Source organism: Salvia miltiorrhiza, chromosome 5 (genome assembly GCF_028751815.1).
Source record: "Salvia miltiorrhiza cultivar Shanhuang (shh) chromosome 5, IMPLAD_Smil_shh, whole genome shotgun sequence".
NCBI lineage: Eukaryota > Viridiplantae > Streptophyta > Magnoliopsida > Lamiales > Lamiaceae > Salvia > Salvia miltiorrhiza.
In genome coordinates this window covers 30395903-30415725 of record NC_080391.1, presented here as the reverse complement: position 1 = coordinate 30415725, position 19823 = coordinate 30395903, and the positions used below count along the sequence as shown (strand labels likewise).

Sequence of the window (19823 nt, the reverse complement as noted above, 5' to 3'; positions counted from 1 at the left end):
GGGAGTCCATGCCTGAAGGAAAAGAATCCCCACACGAAGATGCCAAGCAGATTTCGCGAAAGCCAAAGCATAATCCTCAGGTGACGAGAACTTCAAAGTGAAATATCCCTTGCCCAGAGGGATAACCTGCCATGGAGACGACGTTTTCCAGAGGATAGAGAGCTCAGTAAAGAGATCCGCTGCAAATCTCGGCGAATCGCCTTTGCGAAGAGAAACCTTCCCATGAATGGCATGCTGAAAGGATTTGATTTGCCGTTGACGGAAAGCCGAGGAGATAGAAAGACACGGCCTGTCGTCCACCATAGCGGGTTTCAGCACCGTAAAATCATGAGCTGGGACGTCCGTAGGACGTCCCGAAGATTGCCTAAGAAACTCGGCAAATGACTTCACGAAATGAGTACCGGACGGACGTCGGGCTTTCAATTGATCATGCGACGGAGAAATATCGCAAATAGTAGCAGCGGCCGCACCAGAGCCGGCCTCACAAGTAGGATTAGGGTTTGACACGAGTGTCAAAGACTCATCATTATTACGCAGCGGCGGAGGATTTCACGGTTGGCAGCAGAGGCCGCACCACAGCCGACTTTGTTGACGACTGAAACCCCCGAGGATTTAGGGTTTGAAGAAAGCAACGAAAACACATCATCACTATGGTTGAGCCCAAGCTTAGCCGGGGCAGAGGAAGGGTTGGTAAAGTTATTTGAAACCGGCGGAAGCTGTGTAAATTGATTTAAAGTGGTAGGTTCTACACCTTTTTAAGGGTTAAATTTTTCCATTTATGAAAACAGGCCACTTATAGTGGGACTTTCCAAAATGGAATACATGTCACTTATAGTGGGACGAATGGAGTATTTGATAGTGACACGAGTTTAATAAAGAGGTTAGGTGTGTTGTGAGTGAAATAGTGGTCTCACCTCTTATGTGAGTGTTAAAATAATTAAAGTGGAGCAAGTCTCACCTACTTTTACTAAAAATAGAAATAGATATTAAAATGTGAGACGACCAAAAAAAGAAAATTGGATACTAAAAGTTGTGACGGATGGAGTACTATTTTTTTATAAATTATATAAATAAATAAATAAATTCAAAGACCCTACGATAAAGAATTTGAACCCAAGACCTCAGGTCTTAGACATTAACCCCCACCGCTCAAATGAGATCATCTGTCCCAAATATAGTGTGTACCACTGTGTATCACTTTTAATTTCTTTATAATTTTTAATTATTTGTTATTTAATTTTAATTTATTATACTTTAATATAATATAAAAATAATTAACAAGAGTTCACTCATCCGATTAGGGTTTATAATTATTTTTTTATATTTATCTGAATTAATAATATATTATTTGGGCTCATTAATTCAAAATTATGATATGTATAATTTTTCAAATTCCAATTTTTAGTGATAAATATTAATTAGACTTCATAATATAATAATAATTTTATTTTTATAAAAAATAATTATAAAATAAAGAAATTAAGAGTGGTACACACTATATTATGGAACAGAGGATCTCATCTGCCCATCGTTAGGTCAACACACGAACACGAGACTGTACTATTTTAATGTTAACTATAAAGCGCAATAACCAAAAACAAATAATTAATCAAATAATTATTGAAATAATTTAAATCTTCTTTCATTATTGGAAACAAAATGCATCCACAACTTCTTTAAGATCAAACTTTTTCAATAACTCATTTCCAAGGCATAAATTCCCTAGTTCATTTAACCTTTCTTTCTAGACTCCTGTAGGAGATAAAGAGGCTAGACTGTGAGAGCATAATGGAGAGAGAACAAAGCATAAGAGATAGAGAAACAAGAGAGAAATGAGAAATTGAGATTGAGAGAGGAAGAGAACAAGCGTGACTCTGCGTAAGACTGGGACAATGAGAGTCGAGAAAAATGAGAGCAGCGTGAGAACGAGATGATTAAAGAGAATTGAGAGTTAGAGATCAATCTCCAACTATGTTGCATAGGTACGGAGGTGCGGATGCGGGGGCGATACGATACGAGTTCGAGGATACGAATTTTTAAATATTATAGAGTGCGATTCGGCAAGGATACATCTAATTATTAAAATTTTATGATATATAATGCTTATAAAATATATACAATTTAAATTTTCTTAAATTAATTATATGTAATTTACATTTTATTTTACCTAAAAGTTAAGCATTTTCAATTATATAAGTTAATTGAGCAACAATATAACAATTCAAATATTATTAGTCCAATATATAAGTCATAACTGAAAATAAAATTATCAAAATAACCTTGTGTAGGCCTTTCGTGCACGAGATACGTGAATTTCACCTATGGAATTTGCGAATCCGATTTATTTTTATAAATTGTTTTAAAAGATACGCCACGTGGCGAATCGGGAACGAATCCGACGAGAATCGCACCCTAAAAGAATCCGATTCGCCGTACATACTAATTTTTTGAAGAATCCGTTCATCATAGATCTCCAGTGTCCCTCTTTTTCCAATTCAAAGGGGAAAAAAATAACATTGTCATGTTATTAGTTGAGTAAGTTATTGGACTAAGTCCTAACGATTTTGATATGTCTTAAAAATGTTTGAACTTTTTATAATATTAAAGAAAATATTCAAATTATTACTTCTTTCCTCCACCAAAAATATGACATGTCTGATGAGCACAAATTCTAATAAAATAAATACTACTTATGTAATGAAAAAAAGGTTCACCATTATATAAAATGAATGGTTGCTATTGAATAAATGATCGATTTTTTGTAAATAAGGTGTGTTTGTAAGAATAAAACATAAATAAAATATGTGGAATCATGTTCTAAAAGGTAAAGTGTCGTATTTTTTATGAACGTAAAAAATAATAAAAGTGTCATACTTTTCATGAACGGATGGAGTAATATTGTACAAAAAATATTCACTTTATTATAGTTATGCAATTTCATTATTATTATTATTATTATTATTTGGACATGCCAAAAATCGTTGGCAATGAAATTTCTATTTAACGATGATCCTGCCTGGCCTAGAGAATCTCCAAAGAAGAGAAAAACCAAAATTCAGAGTATTTAAACTATTCGAAAGGCTACTTGAACGACAAAATTCACGTGCTACGCGAATGTAATCTGGCACTAATCTCATGGGAGTGGGCTAATACTATTAAATTAGGTAATAGCGCCCAAAATTTTCACTTATTTTATTTAGCTCGCACGTCAACTTAAAGTCTTGCTTCTATATATATATATATATATATATATATATATATGATTTTTTTAATTTTTATTTTACAATAACGAATATTTCCGATAAATAAATGTTGAGATGAAAGTCTTTCTAAATGATTTAGTTAGGCATTGGATAAATTACAATAGCACAAAAATACATCAACAAATAAACATGAAATGAGACATGGTGCTCAAAGAAATATGAACACTAACTTCTATGAAAAAAATATTCATGTTGCTTAAGATTGAATTGTTTCGAAATTATTTGAGATTGAATTGGTTCGAGATTAGTTGAGATTATTTTTATCATAGGAGATAGGCTAAGACTCATAATTCATGACTAATCCTACGTCACATAATCTCAAGATTAAGTATCGATCACTATCTACTCAACCAAATATGATATTACATGACTAATCCTATCTTTACCTATAAACTGAACACCCCCTTAATGTCAAGTTACATCGTTTAAAAATACTTTTATTTTAGCCACGTAGATTATTAGAGTAAAATTTGTACTCTATTGTATTGTCATTGTATAGACAAGTAACATTATTTACAGATGTTCTTCTCTAAGTATCTTGGTCAGTCTCTTCAGATGTTCTAAGATACAGTTGAGACACTCAATGCATTCATACTTACGAATTTAGCAGATAACTTTGGAGTTATCTTATGTGATCTTTTTGGATATACATAGTCACAATTTTACAGATTTAATGGAGTCTTATTGGAGCATAATTACAGATAGATCAAGATCATCCAAGCAGAGTCCACATCAAGCTAGAACTCATGTTTCCTTCTACGACTAACTTGGGCAACAAGAGAAGATTGGAGGCTTAATACCTATCAAAGGAAGTCAATTTCGTTCATGATGGTTGGGGGATTTTCGTTCATAATAGTTTTTGCCATGTAGACGAGAATTCTTGTTCCTGTTAGGTGTTCCCCCAGATTTGTTACCGTCCGTAGTACATTCATTGATATAATACTTTTATTTTTCCTAACAGAAGAGTGTTTGTGAGTTATACACTTGAGAGTGCATTGTAAAAGAGTTATAAACTCTTCTTTATTGTTGGTTCTTGTTTCTCAAAGGATTATGTGCGCCTAGGTAGTTAATTGTTGTCTAGCTTTCAGTTATTCACCGTTGATGGAGTTTTGGGAAGATGTAGAGGCTAAGTAAGAGGGTGTTTTATTGTGTAAGTCATTTGTACATCTTAACTTCATATAATGAATAATTTTTTCTGGGCGAGGCCCTCCAAACGTAGGTTATTTAACCAAACTGAATTATTATTTTGTGTGTTTCATTTTTCGTTCACTATTACAATACATGTTATTATATGTTTTATCTTATTATATGCTATATGGATGGGTCATTCTTTGATAATTTCAACTTTCACCTTATCATTTATTTGTTGAAAATCTTGGTTGCGTGTAAAATTAATAAAAAAACAAAAATTGGCATATTTAGTGATAGAACTTTAAATCGTATAGTGGAAAGCTAAAATGGCGTGGAGATTTGTGTATTTAGACATTATTACCCTGTTGAATTATACATCTCATTCAATAATAGTATGCTTTTTTTATCATCAACGTCATCAACGACACTTGCAATAATGTCAGAGATTAGATCGAGAAAATTAGGGAAGGAAGGGTAGGTGAGTTCTTATACCTTTCTCTTAGAGCCAAGGGTAGGTGAGCTCTATTATTCTGATTAGTGGGTAGGTACATATATTAAATTTGTGAACAGAAAAACGTGCAGAAAATTAAATATAACAGAAAGTATTAATGCAAAAAATTGATTTTACTTTTACATTATGTAAAAACATTTAAGATGCCACGTAGGATATGCTTAAATAGCTAAAACCCAGAAAATATGTATATATATTATAGATAAAGTGAGATTATTATATATATGTTTTTATAAATAAAGCCTAAGAATTTAAGATCAAGATTAAGCAAGAGAATTACAAAAATAACCTTCCTTCAAATCGAAAGATCCCTGTCTATCCCTTTGCTCAGAAATATTTCCAATTCGAGATTTGCATTTAGGGATTCCGTAGGTTCGTATACAACGCACGCAGACTGGACTGGATAGTCTTTTTCAGATCTCTGCAATCTTTTTTTTTTTTTTTTTTGGCAATCTTGTGTTGTGTGTATTTACGAGACTTTTTCCATGTGCCACCGCCACTATTAATCATTGTATATGTTCATATGATTATCGTGGGAAAATAAAGGTGGACCATTGGATAACATATAGTATTGAACTCAAATTCTTGAAAAGCGTACACAACAAACACATGTAGTTGTGCATATTTTCAAAACGTCAATAGCCAATTATGCATTAAAATAATAATCACTGAGCAATTTTAAACGAAGATTGTATATATGTTCATTGCAATATGTATAAGCTTCAAATGGAAAGCTATATACTGCGATTAAAGAATTAATATTAGAGTAGTGCTATTAATTATAATAGGATATTTTTAGTAATTTTACATAATTAATTTTTTTTTGTAGCATACATAATTAATTATTAAGACATCATAAATGTGGATGAAGTAAATTGATATTTTACATTTATAGCCTTAGCCGAGAAACAAGATTAGATTATCAAAACTAGAAATTCAAATTTCAAAAGTCCAATTCTATATGTTTCCCTAATGATTAAACATTCTTTCCCCATAAATTATGCCAGTTTGACCCACTAATTTTTATATTTTAACTTAATTTTATTACATTCTATACTTAATTCCAACTTAATTCTATCTTTTGAACATCTGATTACGAAATATGTGATATTTATCAATTTAAATTCACATATATCAAACAATATTCATTGTTTGTTATCGACCCTTCTCCATAAATTAATTTAACTAATTACACTAATTTGACTTCCATATAATATATTGATCTATTAATTTGAAATATGTTTCTTTAACATTTTTGTCAATTATATTTTTTGAATACAAAATATTATAGTATCAATTTTATATTGCAATTAATTTGATGGAGAAAATTTATCACAATTTATATTTGGTAAACTTAATACGATGAAGTATGATTACTTTATGTAATATAGTTTGGTTTCTTATGGTAACACACTGATTAAAACTTTTGATTAACTTCTTATGCTTTCATACACTATAGTCTAAAATTATAAATTTAATACTAATATATACTACGGTGACATGTTATTTATTATTATTATTAGTTATTTTATCTTTTTCTTTTTATAGATAATGCCACATATTAAATTTTTGTTAGTATCTTATCTTTTCATTTGTATTGTGTGATTTCGTATTTTGTATTTCGATTGTTGTAATTTTTGTAATGTTTAAATTTTTATTATTTTGCCCCTTTTTGAATTTTTTATAATTTTAATTTATATTTAACATAATTAAAAATATTATAATTAAAAGTAATAATAAAACAATTATATAAAATGTTGTGGTTGGATGGTTGGAGTGGTCACTGATAAACCATAAAATATAAGTGTGGTTGGGTGGGATAGAATATTGGTGATGTGGAAGAGAGATAAATTAATTAAATATTAAAAAAATTGGATGGTTGGGGTCACTACTAGGGATGGTCTTAAAGGATATTGATGAGTCCAAAAATAACACCTATAAAAGAAAGCAATAAGGACACATGAATTTACGTGGTTCGATCGTAAAGATCTACATCCACAAGGTTTTTGGGTGTCTTTCACTATGTTTTGGAGAGAAATTACATTGTACAGAGTTCGCCCTTGAATAATGAATATAATCCTTTATTTATAGGCAAAATACTAAGAATTCTAATAAGAAAATGACTCTGTTTAGACTTAGAATATGACTATAATTCTTCATATTTATCTTAATGTCTTCGTATTGATTCAAGATAGGGTCGAATCCCGAGAAATCAGGGCTGAACGTTGCAGGGCTGAAACAGGGCTGAATCAAGGCTATTATCGTTACAGGGCTGAATCAGGGCTGAAACAGGATTGTTATCGTTGCAGGACTGAAACACCGTTGTTATCGTTGGATTTAGGCCTTAATCTTCCGGTCTTCTAGGGATGCATATTGTTGTCCTCATCAGATATGATAAGGTATTGAGCCCTTGGCAATGGCTGATGAGTGTCGGATGCCACGTGCAGTTGAGTGCCCCTATTATCTGATTTATTTATGCAATATTGTGCATAATTATGAAATAATTATAATGTACAATAAAAGTTTGACAATATTCAAACAAATTATAGTTCTTAACTAGTTTGTTGCCCGTCGAATTTCGACGGAATTAATTATTATATATAAATTTTGTTAATAATTTTAAATATAAATTTAATAATTATACAATATGTGGATTATGAACTTCGTTTATGTACTCGTATTCGTTTTAAACTCAACTAAAAGTGATTTTACTACTCATTCTCATTATAAATTCATAATAGTAATATATGCTAATTATCCGAATATGCTTAAATTTATGAATTATCTAAATAATCAAATATAAGTTTTTACGATATTAGTTGTGTATCTCAATAAAAACTCATAACATTTCAAAATAAACATTAACAATAAATAATAAAAGATTAATAAATAGAGAAAATTTACGTAAGTATGTAGATAATTTTTTATTTAGATTCTACCATTAGTGAAGTCTTCCACAAAAAATAAATGTGGATTCCTGAACATCTATATGTACCATGTATGAGTTAACAATAAATGGTATGAATAATAAAAACTATATAATTTATGCACTTATTTAAAACTTATACTATATAATTTTTTACTTGTGCCAAACCTAATTTAAAAGTAATTTTAATTATTCGCCTGTCCAAACTGACAAACATATGAGAGAGAGTAACTCTCTTTCCAAACACATACTCCCTCCGTCTCACAAAAACATGAACGTTTTTCCATTTTAGGATGTCTCACAAAAACATGAACCTTTCCAGTTTAGTACATCATGGCCCACCACTACTTTTCCTTAATTAATTCATTACTCTCACAACACCTTTTAAAGTGGGACCCATTTTTCACTTACTTTAACTCTCAACTAACATTTTTTAAAACCCGTGTATTTCTCTTTGTTCATGTTTTTGTGAGACGGAGGGAGTATAAAATAATATCCGTTAATTATCTGGACTCATTTAAATTTTATAAAATATCTAAATAAACAATATAAATTATTATAGTTATTGGTTAACTAACTCAATAAAAGCTTACAATCAATGTCTTTCTGGACATTACAAAGTATACATTTATAATAAATAGCATAAATTATAAAAGATTAAAAATTAATTTATAGTAAATGTAGAAATTATATATTATATGAAATATTTTTAAAATTTATATATCAGTCATGTCGCATACCCAATTCAAAAATATTTTTACTACCGGTTCCCGTCAAAACACGTATAGTAATATTTGCTAATTTTTCTTAAACTCGTTTAAGTCTATAAATATCTAAAAAGTCAAATATAAGTTGTTACAATAATTGATTATCTGTCTTATTGAAAATCAAAACACTACAAAGTAAATATTAATAATACCTAGTATAAATAATAAAAGTGGCTGGTACCTTTCTCTATAATTAATAACACACTATCAACTAAACATTTCTTAAAACTCATATCAACCAATTTCATAAATTAGGAAATTATACAATTTACGAAGCATGTTTAGAATTTATATACCCGTACTCATCTCATATCTGATAAAAAAAATAATTTTATTGCTTGTCCTTTTCCCAAACTCATATAATGATACTGCTTACTACCTGAAATTGTTTAAATTTATAAATATTTAAATAATAAAATATAAATGGTTACAATAATTGATTATTCATCTCAATAAAATTTTGACATTACAAAGTAAATATTAATAAATTGTTTAAATAACACAAATAAAATACGCTCTTTGTCATCTTCTAGAAAACCATTGAGTAGCATGTTTCCTTATAACTATCTGTCTTTTAGGTTGTAGTTCACCTTTCTAAAATTATTGTAATACATTGTGCCTCTAACGTGATTCAATAGCATCTTAAGTTGATAGATTTTTTTATTTGACGAAGGAACATGATGGAAAAACCTTTTTCTCGCTTTGTCCATTTAATTGCGCTAATTTAAATTTGATCTATTTTCGAATTGCTATTGTAATCATAATTGCAAAATTAAAAAGCTAATACAACGATTTAAAGTCATATAATAAACAAAAACCATATAAAATCATGTTATCAAATACTCCCATTACTTATAAATACTCAATTGCGTGGACAATTGATAAAGCTATGTAATTTAATATTGAGAAAATTGAAAATAAAATTATGGTATACAAAATTTTTATTTAAATGATTAAGAAAAAAAATCGCTTTGTCCATTTAACTACGCTCTTTGTCATCTTCTAGGAAATTATTGTGTAGCATTCGTTTTATTTATTTAGCAAATTTAATTGTTGGCCAAAATATTAGCCAAATTAAATTTTGCAATAAAAAATATAATTATTTATTTGACCAACTAATTAATTGGTCAAATTTAGTTGTTGATGAATTTACTAATCCTAATAAATACATGATTACAATTGGTGAAGTTTGTTAAAATTTCGATGTGGGATTTAAGATAAATAAATTGATTATCTCAATTGATGGAATTATTTTCCTAATACTGTACCACACTCGGGTTAATACATAAGGATGAGATTCAGTATTTTTATTTTATTAATTAGTTTGAGGCTAATTTGATTCACAGATTTTGATTATTAAATGAATTATTATGATTAGTTTTAACACATAATAATAGTTTTTACGTATATAATATTGCCTTTTCATGGTAATTAAATTTGTTTTTTGTATGCTGTAATTGTTTCTTTAAAGATAATGTTTTAATATATTACAATAACACTTTATTTTGAATAATCACGGATATATATATATATATATATATATATATATTTTAGATATATGAAAATTGATTAAAAATTAAGAAAAAAATAAGAATTAATGAGAATTGAGGAAAATTAGAATAGAGTGATTATACGACGCCACGTAGGATGAGATTTATTTTGCTTATATATAATATATATATATATATATATATATATATATATAGATTGCATAATTATAATTATTTGTTTAATTTTCGAGCAACTTAAGTTGATTTGTTTTCAAAATCAATTAAGACTCTCAAGTTGCCTGTAAATTATGACACAAGGTATTAACAAAGATAATTACAAGCTCTAAATTTTTAAATTTTTAAGTACGGGCTAAAAAGTTACCATAAAGGTTAATTTTTGAGCTATAATTTAATAATTAATTATAGTAGTAATTTCAGAATAAAATATAGATTCCAAAATTGCATTCAATATAATAACATGATAGTCTAAATTTTCAGCTAATAAAAATATTAAAATTATTCACTAAAAAAATTATTTATTGCTTAAAGTAATTATAAAATGAATTTTCAATAGATGTAACATTTTATCAGTAGTCAGACTTAACACAAAAAAAGGATTTAAGTCACTTTTAATACTAAGAAAATTGATTGCTTAATTAATAATGTTTATTTTCAATTTTTAGGGGTATATTTCAAAATCACCAATATCTAATATTTCTTATAGTACAATATGTTTTTTATAAAATAATTGAACAATATGGTCAATTTGGGACATTATTTTCACAATTATAGCGATTTGTTTCAATTTTATAATATTAAATTTCAATTTCACTAATACCTTATATGTTTATTGCACTATACTATAATTTTATAAAATAATCGAACAACAAGGTCAATATGTGATACTATTCGCACCATTATACATACTCATTATTTTTTTATTCTTTATTTCCAATTTTACCAATACCTTACAAAGTATTGCACTACTCTCTCTCTCTCTCTCTCTCTCTCTATATATATATATATATATATATATATATAACCGATCACCTACCCACCGTGGACAAGTATAATGTGCCCACCATTGATTTGACAATTTTAATTTGCAAAGAAAATTAACATATCTTACTCTAATTAAGATTGTCATCAGTGGTGGACACATTATGCCTGCCCACGGTGGGTAGGTGATCGGTTCTGTATATATATATATATATATATATATATATATATATATATATATATATAGGGAGAGGTTCAAATAAGAACCACTAAATAAAATTAGAACAGAGAACCATTTTAAGCCATTCGATCATCAAGATCTACGGTGGATGCATCATCTTGGTGGATGAATGCAGGTCCTGGGTTCGAATCCTGAAGGGAGCAAAAAAATTATTTTTTTCGGATGCATTAAATTTAATAGCGGATGCATTAATTTGTATAGCAGATGCAGTAATTTTATTGGTTCTTATGTTCTCACGATAATTGTGGTTCTCACTATAACCGCACCCTATATATATATATATATATATATATATATAGGGGTGGGCTACCGTGAGAGCACATCTTAAAATAAGAAATAAGAGCAATTTTTAATGTATGAATTTTATGTAGAACACGTATGAATTCGCAGTATAAAGGTATGAATTGTGAAAAATAAATTTTGCTACCTTTGGGATTCGAACTCTAGACCATAAATCCATCCAACGGGATTACGAATCAACCGTAGATCTTGATGATTTAAGGGCTAAAAATGATTCTTATTTTATATATTAAGAAATGCTCTTATTTTAGTCCTTCCATATATATATATATATATATATATATATATATATATATTAAACAATGTTGTGAATGTGTGACACTATTCTTACTATTACATCCAATTTTATTATTTTATTATTCTTTATTTTCAGTTTCAATAATACCTTAAAGTTTTTTTTGGCACTATATATATATTTATATAAATTACCCGAACAACATAATCAATCTATTATATTACAATAAATTATTATCTTAGTTATATTCCTTTCAATTTAATAATTTATAGTGTTAATTTCACTATTATATTATCCATCATCCAAAAATTATATACGATTAGTTCATAAAAGAAATTGTTGCATATCTATTAATGTTAGTTAGATTTTTAAGGAATAAATCAATTATTTAAATAATTGTTTAAACAAAGACTGCCATATATATTTGCCAAATAGTCGGAGGGGTAAATTAGCTCTTTGAATTAGATAATTAATGCTCGTACCTTTCTAAAATTAACTGAACCGATTTAGTGAAAATTTGAAGGGTATTATGGATATCCATATTATGTGTGCATAGATTAATTGTTAATATTATACCAAGATTCACAAGATACATAATCTTATTATAGAGGATAATTGGTATGCAGAACACTCCTGAATATGCCCGAATACGCTAACCAATTATTCATAGTAACATAATTTTTTTACAAATAATGGCACTTATAAAATTGTGATACATTATAGTTGGATAGCTATTATGCGTATAATATAAATAAAGACATGTCACTAAATTTAATGACATTTGAAATTGTAATTATTTTTATAATATATTGTTGGGAACTTAATGAAATATCCTAATCCTTTGTTTTGATGATACCAAAATCCATAGGCTTTAATTCTAATGTACTAGAACTGTTCGAACTCAAGTGTTAGAGTTCTTTTCTAGTTTAGTTATTGTTCTGAAGACTGAAGACTGAAGGACAGAGGACTGAAGACTGAAGACTGAAGTTACCAACTGAAGTATCAGTTGAAGAATCAGTCATGAACTGATTACTTAATGCGTGCCACGTGGAATCAGCGGACTGATACTAAAGTCAAGTACTCAGTTAAACATTCTTCCTCAGACTAAATCTCCAACGTTCAAAGGAAGCCACGTACTCCAAAAGTACAGCCGCATTAAATGTAGAGATCTCAGGATCATCCGTTCTCTGCAGAGGTCATTCCTATTTGGTGGCTACTTTATCAGAGACGTCGCATCTCCTGCTCCTCAACATAGCCGTTCTCACCAAACAAGGAACCTCGAAGATTGAAGCCTCAGCCCAAGTTCAAATCACTCTCTAACGGAAGAAATCTTGAAGACCTTCTGTCACAGCCCAAAACCATTTACTTCCTTTGCAAATTTTATTTGAAAATTAGTATATTTTTGAGCTATTAATATATATATCTAACAGTCGAGTTTGTGATGAATCTAGTCGCGCCCCTAGTTAGATGTGTTGGATTTGTATACTGAAAGCAAGAACGTTTTATGCTTGTATACAATGTTTCCTAAGTTCACTATCTAATCTCCTATCTGATTGTGTTCATGATTGCATATGTATGTTCTTTATCTCTATATAAGTAGATTATATGGTGTGTTGTAGATCACAGAAGACCATATAATTGGAATAACCTTAAGTGATATAATATAATCACAGCCGAAATAACTCTAGGACAAGTTATTGGTTTAGGCTGCGATATAGATGGAAGTAGTTTGTCTTGACTACTTATCTATACTGGTACGTCATTACGTATTGATAGGACCACAGTGAGATATATTCTTCTATCTAACTTAAGTGAAGAATTAAAGATCTCGGTAACTTATAAGATCTTAATACTAATAAGATGTCAGATATATATGTTGATTCGTTTATCACTTTGACTTACTATGAGCGAGAGTTATATAGTAACTTGAGTACTCTGTATCTTGGGTGATAGCGGTTAATATATGATATCTGATTATCTGTATTAGTACTCGTATCCGGTATAGGATAATGACATCCCCTTAAGGAGCTCAATAATGATTATTGTGCTAAACCCTGCAGGTTGATTAAGTTCAGGCGCAATAATAAGGTTTGAGTGGTACTGCTTAAGGATTACAAAGAGATTAATTAATTTAAGCTGTCAGAGCTCTAATTAATTAATGGATGTCGGATATTTTAAATACGAGGATTTAATAAGTCTAAATACAAGCCCCGACTCAAATGCCGGCAATAAAGGGGTAAGTCAATATCGGTTCTCTAGTGGAATGAACTGATATTTATAAATTAATTATGGTCTGGGCTGACCATAGATAAATTAATTTATTTGAGGCCCATCTTTATTCCTTGTATCTGGTCCCTGGACTGGCCCACTGTCTCCTAGCCCAAGATGGAGAAGAAAACGCCTAGCACAGAGATCAGGCGCCTCACCCGTATTTATTTTATTATAAATACAGCTATCAGCTGTCAGAAAAATAACACAGATAAAATTAGGGTTTTCTGGAGAGTAGTGAGAAGCGCCAATCGTGCATAGCTGTTTTCTCTCCTGGGACTTTCATAGAACGTTGTCCATCCAACGGTGAAAGCTGAGCGGGATACAGTTCAGAAGATCAGAGCTGGAGTCAGATTTTTCGAAGGAAATCAAGTTCTGGCAGTTTCGGTAAAACCGCCATAACTTCCTCCACAGAAGTCCGATTGAGGCGAAACAGGCGGCCACGGAAAGATCTCTCGAAGACGAAGAAGTCGTATTTCTGGACAGAATACGATTTGAGGACGTTTGAGGCTTCAAACGAAAGCTTGAAGCTGACTGGTCTGTTCAGCTGCGAGTTTGACGAATTCTTCTGAATTCTTCAGGTATTTCTGAACTCCAACGTGCAGCACTTAAATACATAGGAGCATGTTAGGATTAATCGTTGTATGATAAATTAATAATATTCTAAAAAACGATCTTCGGGGCAAATCGAGTATTAATTCAGTTTAATATTCCTTCAAGATGAATAACTTTAAAATGAATGTCATGACTTAGAATACATATTTTACATTATCAAAGAATTTTATCTCAAATATGGGCCATGAATAGAAATACATATATATATATATATATATATGCGTATCATGTTGGGCCTTATTAATTTCTTTTTGGACTTATTTAACATGATATTTTTCTTACAAGGCCCATACTTTAACAATTATTTAAGACACCATGTACGTGTGGCCTTCTAATTCAGCCACCTAATTTCAATCTCATCTCATTCTATTCAGCCAAAGCCACGTATCAATCAAATTCCATAATATTTATTCATCATATTTATTTCTTTCACCAGCCATCATCACTCATTCGTTTCTGAAAATTCTGTCAAACTACATTTACCCAACAAACTTGATTCTCAAACTGTTCTTCTCACTACATGCATCAAAAGGGTAAATTTTCTTATTCTGCAAAACTCCATTATTTTAATTCCTATTTTCCTAAGTCTTCATAGTTATTTATCTTACGCAGAAACAAAACCAACAAGCTTCCACCATAATTTATCATATGAATACCCAAATATCAGATTTGATATATAATTTATCCAATCTAAGATAATTAAAATGAAATTAGAAAAGAGAAGTCTGATGAGAAGATATGGGGTGAAGGGCTGCTGGACAGCCGGGAAGTAAGGGGGCGGTTGAGCAGCAGTACCGCCGGCGCTGCGCACCACGGCGGCCGACGGAGGAAGAGAAGGGGGCAGCGGTGCGGTGGTCTTGGCCGCTGCTATGCTGGTCCAGTCGGACCAGGAGAGAGAAGGGAGGTGAAGGTGACACCGGGCAGGAGAGGGTGGTGGCTGGCAGCGAGGGTCGCCAGAGAAGGGGGCGCGGCCGCAGCTGCGGCTGGTGCGGTGAGGACAAGGGCAGGGGAGGAGGAAGAGAGATGAGGGAAGAGGGCGAGAAGTGAGGGGTGAGAGGGAGATAGGAAGAAGAGGAGAGGAGGCGGAGCCGCCGGTCTCCGCCGACGGCGCTGCCGTCTGGTGGCGCGGCGGCAGGAGGCCGAGACGAGGAGAGGGAGGAGGGCTGAGAGAGGGTGACCTGCTGCGTGAGTTTGTGTGTTGGTATGTGTGGGTGAATTTAAGCTTAGGATTAGATGATGGGCTAGGGAATGGGCTTTAATTGGGGTAATGGAAGATGGTAAATGGGCTTGGATTATTAATTTGAGCTTAATTTTAACTAACTATTGAGGCCAAGACTTTTATAAGAAAAACTATTTTATAATTTATTAGACCAATGATTTTGAATGGTTTTATGATTTAAACTAGTACTATTATTATTATTTTTAAGTTCAATTAGGCCCTTATATGTTATTATTTGAATTTATCTGACTAGGTGCGGCGCGACTAGGACGTTACTTTTGATTGAATTATTCAAGATAACATTCAAGTTGAAGTTCAAATACAGGTGTGAGATTTATTTCAGTACATGCTGTAGTTAATCTTTGTCCATTTTAATATTATTTGTTTACCATACGTGAGTTGCATTAAATTATATCGCTAGGGGCCCGTTGAATGGGTCCAGGATGGAAAGATCCTTGGTATGCCACAATGCGATATTATGTTAAAGTTATGGTTGCAACCAGTCGCCAGGGGCCGGCTGAATCGGTCCAGGACGGAAAGGTCCTTGGTATGCCACAGTGCGACTTTCAGTTACGAATGTATTGATCATATGTGATTCTCATTTTATTAACGTGGACAATGATTGCATGTTCCCACACTGAGTGTACCCTGTATGCTCATCCCATACTTAACATTTTCAGGTTTTTAAAGGCCGGAGGCGCGTGGAAGGTCGAATGGCGAGTCAAATATTTTAAATTTAGCATTACTTAGAAATGTTATTTTGAGTAAAGTATGTTTAAATAAAAATTTATTTCACTATTTTCTTGTTAAATATTTATTTATAGTAATGATTTTCCGCGTGCGTTTTCATTTAAAATTAAAATGGATTTGTGTGTCACACCTTCTCCGCCAACGGATATATTCAAGACCTCTCCAATAAATAGCGCTCGAGGATCACTTCAATCTTCACTGATTCAACAACATAAGCTGAAACTCTGCCAAAATTATTTCTCAGCCAAAGCTTGAATCGAAGAATAGAATCCCAAAGCCAAAAATCAGTCACTGCTGATTACATATATTCTCTTAGACCTTAGGCAAACCTCTGTTTACCCAGAGCCTAGGTCAAAACTAACTCCAAAGAACTTGTTTTTTGAAGTTTAGTTGGCAAGATTTCAAACCTCCCTTCAACCGATAGAATCGAGTGTTTGAGTTGAAATTGAGTTCAGGAAGGTACTCTGACTCCGTGAGATCCTAGTGCCAGTTCGTGCTAGGAGTGAGAAATCCAACAAGGTGTGTTGGTACTGAAGATTGGATCTTCAGTTGATTCGGTTGTGTGCACCCGGCAAGCACACAGATTCGGTTTGCTGTGCATACGTAAGCACAAGCATCGGTTTGCAGTGCACCGTAAGCACTTGCAGAGTGAAGTTGTTGGTCAGATCAACCGATCGTGGATGTAGGAAGTGTTTTCCGAACCACGTAAAAATCTTTGTGTTATTTACAACTTTCAGTTTTACTTTCCTACTTGTGTTCTTACTTTGATAAACTGAATACTGATTAATTGCAAAGAGAAACTTAAGACTAACAACGTGCTCAACAAAGGCTATTGCGAAACAAAAGTATTTTCGCTGCGTATGTTATCAGTCTGACTGATCTATCCTCTGATAGTCAGGAAGACTTATAACATCTCTGTTTTAACAAACTCGACTGAAGCCTTACGTGCACCAGTTAAGTTCTTGTGACTTAACTGATAACTCATTACTGAAGAGTCTTTCAGTATCAGTCGTCAACCCTGTTTTGGTCAAAACTCTATTCAGTAAACAGGTGTCTGAGTTTGTGTGTAAAGTTTTGTTTTGATCTTTATCTTGAGATCCTACTGATTTTAAAAATAGCCTATAAGTGTATTTTTCCCCCCCATACACCTATTTGAGACCTTTCGGACCTAACATATATAAAAATATAATTATTTTTGTGATATGTGAAAATGTGGCTAATTTTTATATAATTGGTACTTTGAAAAAAATAATTTTATTAATGATTAAAGTAATATAATATTTGTGTATGTATATGTGAATTTGTGTGAGTATGTGTGTGACACACAAACACACGAAGCAAAAATATAATTAATGTGATACTTATGTGTAAAAAAAAAAAAAAATTTATGATAATTTTAAATAGGGTTAATTACGCCAAAAATCATGAACTTTGGGCCAATTTCCAAATTTGCCATGAACTTTTTTTTTTATCAAAAATTCCCTCAACTTAAGGGGTTGAACAATTTTTCTATGCTTTTTTGCTCCGGTGAAGCTCCGAGCTGACGTGTCGCTTACGTAGTAATACCAAGCTGACCTGTCACCTACATGGTAATACCGAGCTGATGTGGCACGTACTTGGAAAAACAATATACAAAAAAATAAAAAAATTCATTATTTTCCCTCCCCCTTCTCTAAGTCAGCCGATGGACCGCTGCCAAAGGACTGCCGCTGCCTTCCTCCGGCGAAGCAGCGCCGAGGAATACCACCTCCGCCTTCCTCCTTCTCGCGCTGTTCCAGACCTCACGCCGCCTTCCACAATCACCAGATCAGTCGCCTTCCTCTTCCGCCGCATCGAACCCCCTCTACCGCCCTCTCTCTCTCCACCGCCCTCCACCATCACCATCACCAGATCCGCCGCCGCCAACCACCCACGCAGATCTATCGCTTAACCGCCCTCTCTCTTTCCACCGCCCTCCACCACCATCATCACTAAATTCCATCAACACCAAATTCACGCAGCAGCAGCTCTGATTCACGGCGGTGACGTCAATTCCAGGAGAGAGAAAGTGGAGAGAGAGAGAGAGACAACACACAGGGTCTGGTGGGGTAGGGCAGTGGAGGCGGCGACAGAGGGCGCTGGAGAAGACGCAGGGGAGGGTGGTGGAGGAGGTGGCAGATCTGTGATGGTGGTGGGGGAAGGCGGTAGAGAAAAAAGTGTGGAGTAGAGTCGGGCAGAGCTATCTCTGGCAGAGTCGGCAGAGCAGAGTCGGCAAAGTCGGGCAGAGCTGAGTCGGGCAGAGCTGCCTCTGGCAGCGTTGCACTCTGGCAAGGCTTAGTCAGCTCTGGAATTGAAGAATACTTTGCTCTGGAATTGAAGAATACTTAGTCAGCTCTGGAATTGAAGAATTCTCCAATCCAGAAGTTCAATTTTTCATCTTCGTCATCTTCAATATTAGGCTTTACTTCAGGATCTACCCACTCAAAGAAGCCACATTGTTTCTTCTTCCCCAAACATCCATCGCCGCCGTCTACTTTTTCTCCCTAAAAAAATCTTCTTCTTCCCCAGATCTCGCGCCGCTGACCTCACACCTCACTAGGGTTTGCGCCCCTTTTCGCACGGCGCCACCACCCGACCTCGCGCCGCCTAGGGTTTGCTCCCCCTTTCGCGCTGCGCCACCACCCGACCTCGCGCCTCCTAGGGTTGCGCCCCCTTTCGCGCGGCGCCGCCTTTCATCGCTCTGGCGAGATTAAGGAATGAGAGATTTGGGAAACTAGGGCTCTGCAAAACTAAGGGCAGGGGCGGTCCGGTGTGTGGCTATTCGCCGGAGTTCAGAGAGGAGAAGACGGGGGCTAGAATTTGAGGTAAAACGACGTCGTTTTACGTCCAACTAAACGACGTCGTTTTGGTTCTCGTCCGGCGGTGCCATATCATTTTCAGGTCACTCAAAAATATCATGTCAGCACTCAATTTGGGTATTTTTGAAAATCATGGAAAAATTGTTCAACCCCTTAAGTTCAGGAAATTTTTGATAAAAAAAAAAAGTTCATGGCAAGTTTGGAAATCCGACCAAAGTTCATGGTTTTTGGCGTAATTAACCCTTTTAAATATCACAAAATTTGTTATATT

At 33.0% G+C, this 19823-nt stretch overlaps 1 long non-coding RNA gene across 1 annotated transcript; it reads left to right on the top strand.

Moving 5' to 3' along the window:
* The first annotated feature begins 14990 nt into the window (after nt 1–14990).
* On the top strand, nt 14991–16776 carry LOC131026422 (uncharacterized). Its single transcript, XR_009102296.1, has 2 exons — nt 14991–15279; nt 16219–16776. It is a non-coding gene; the product is annotated as an uncharacterized LOC131026422 (long non-coding RNA).
* The last annotated feature ends 3047 nt before the right edge of the window (nt 16777–19823 follow it).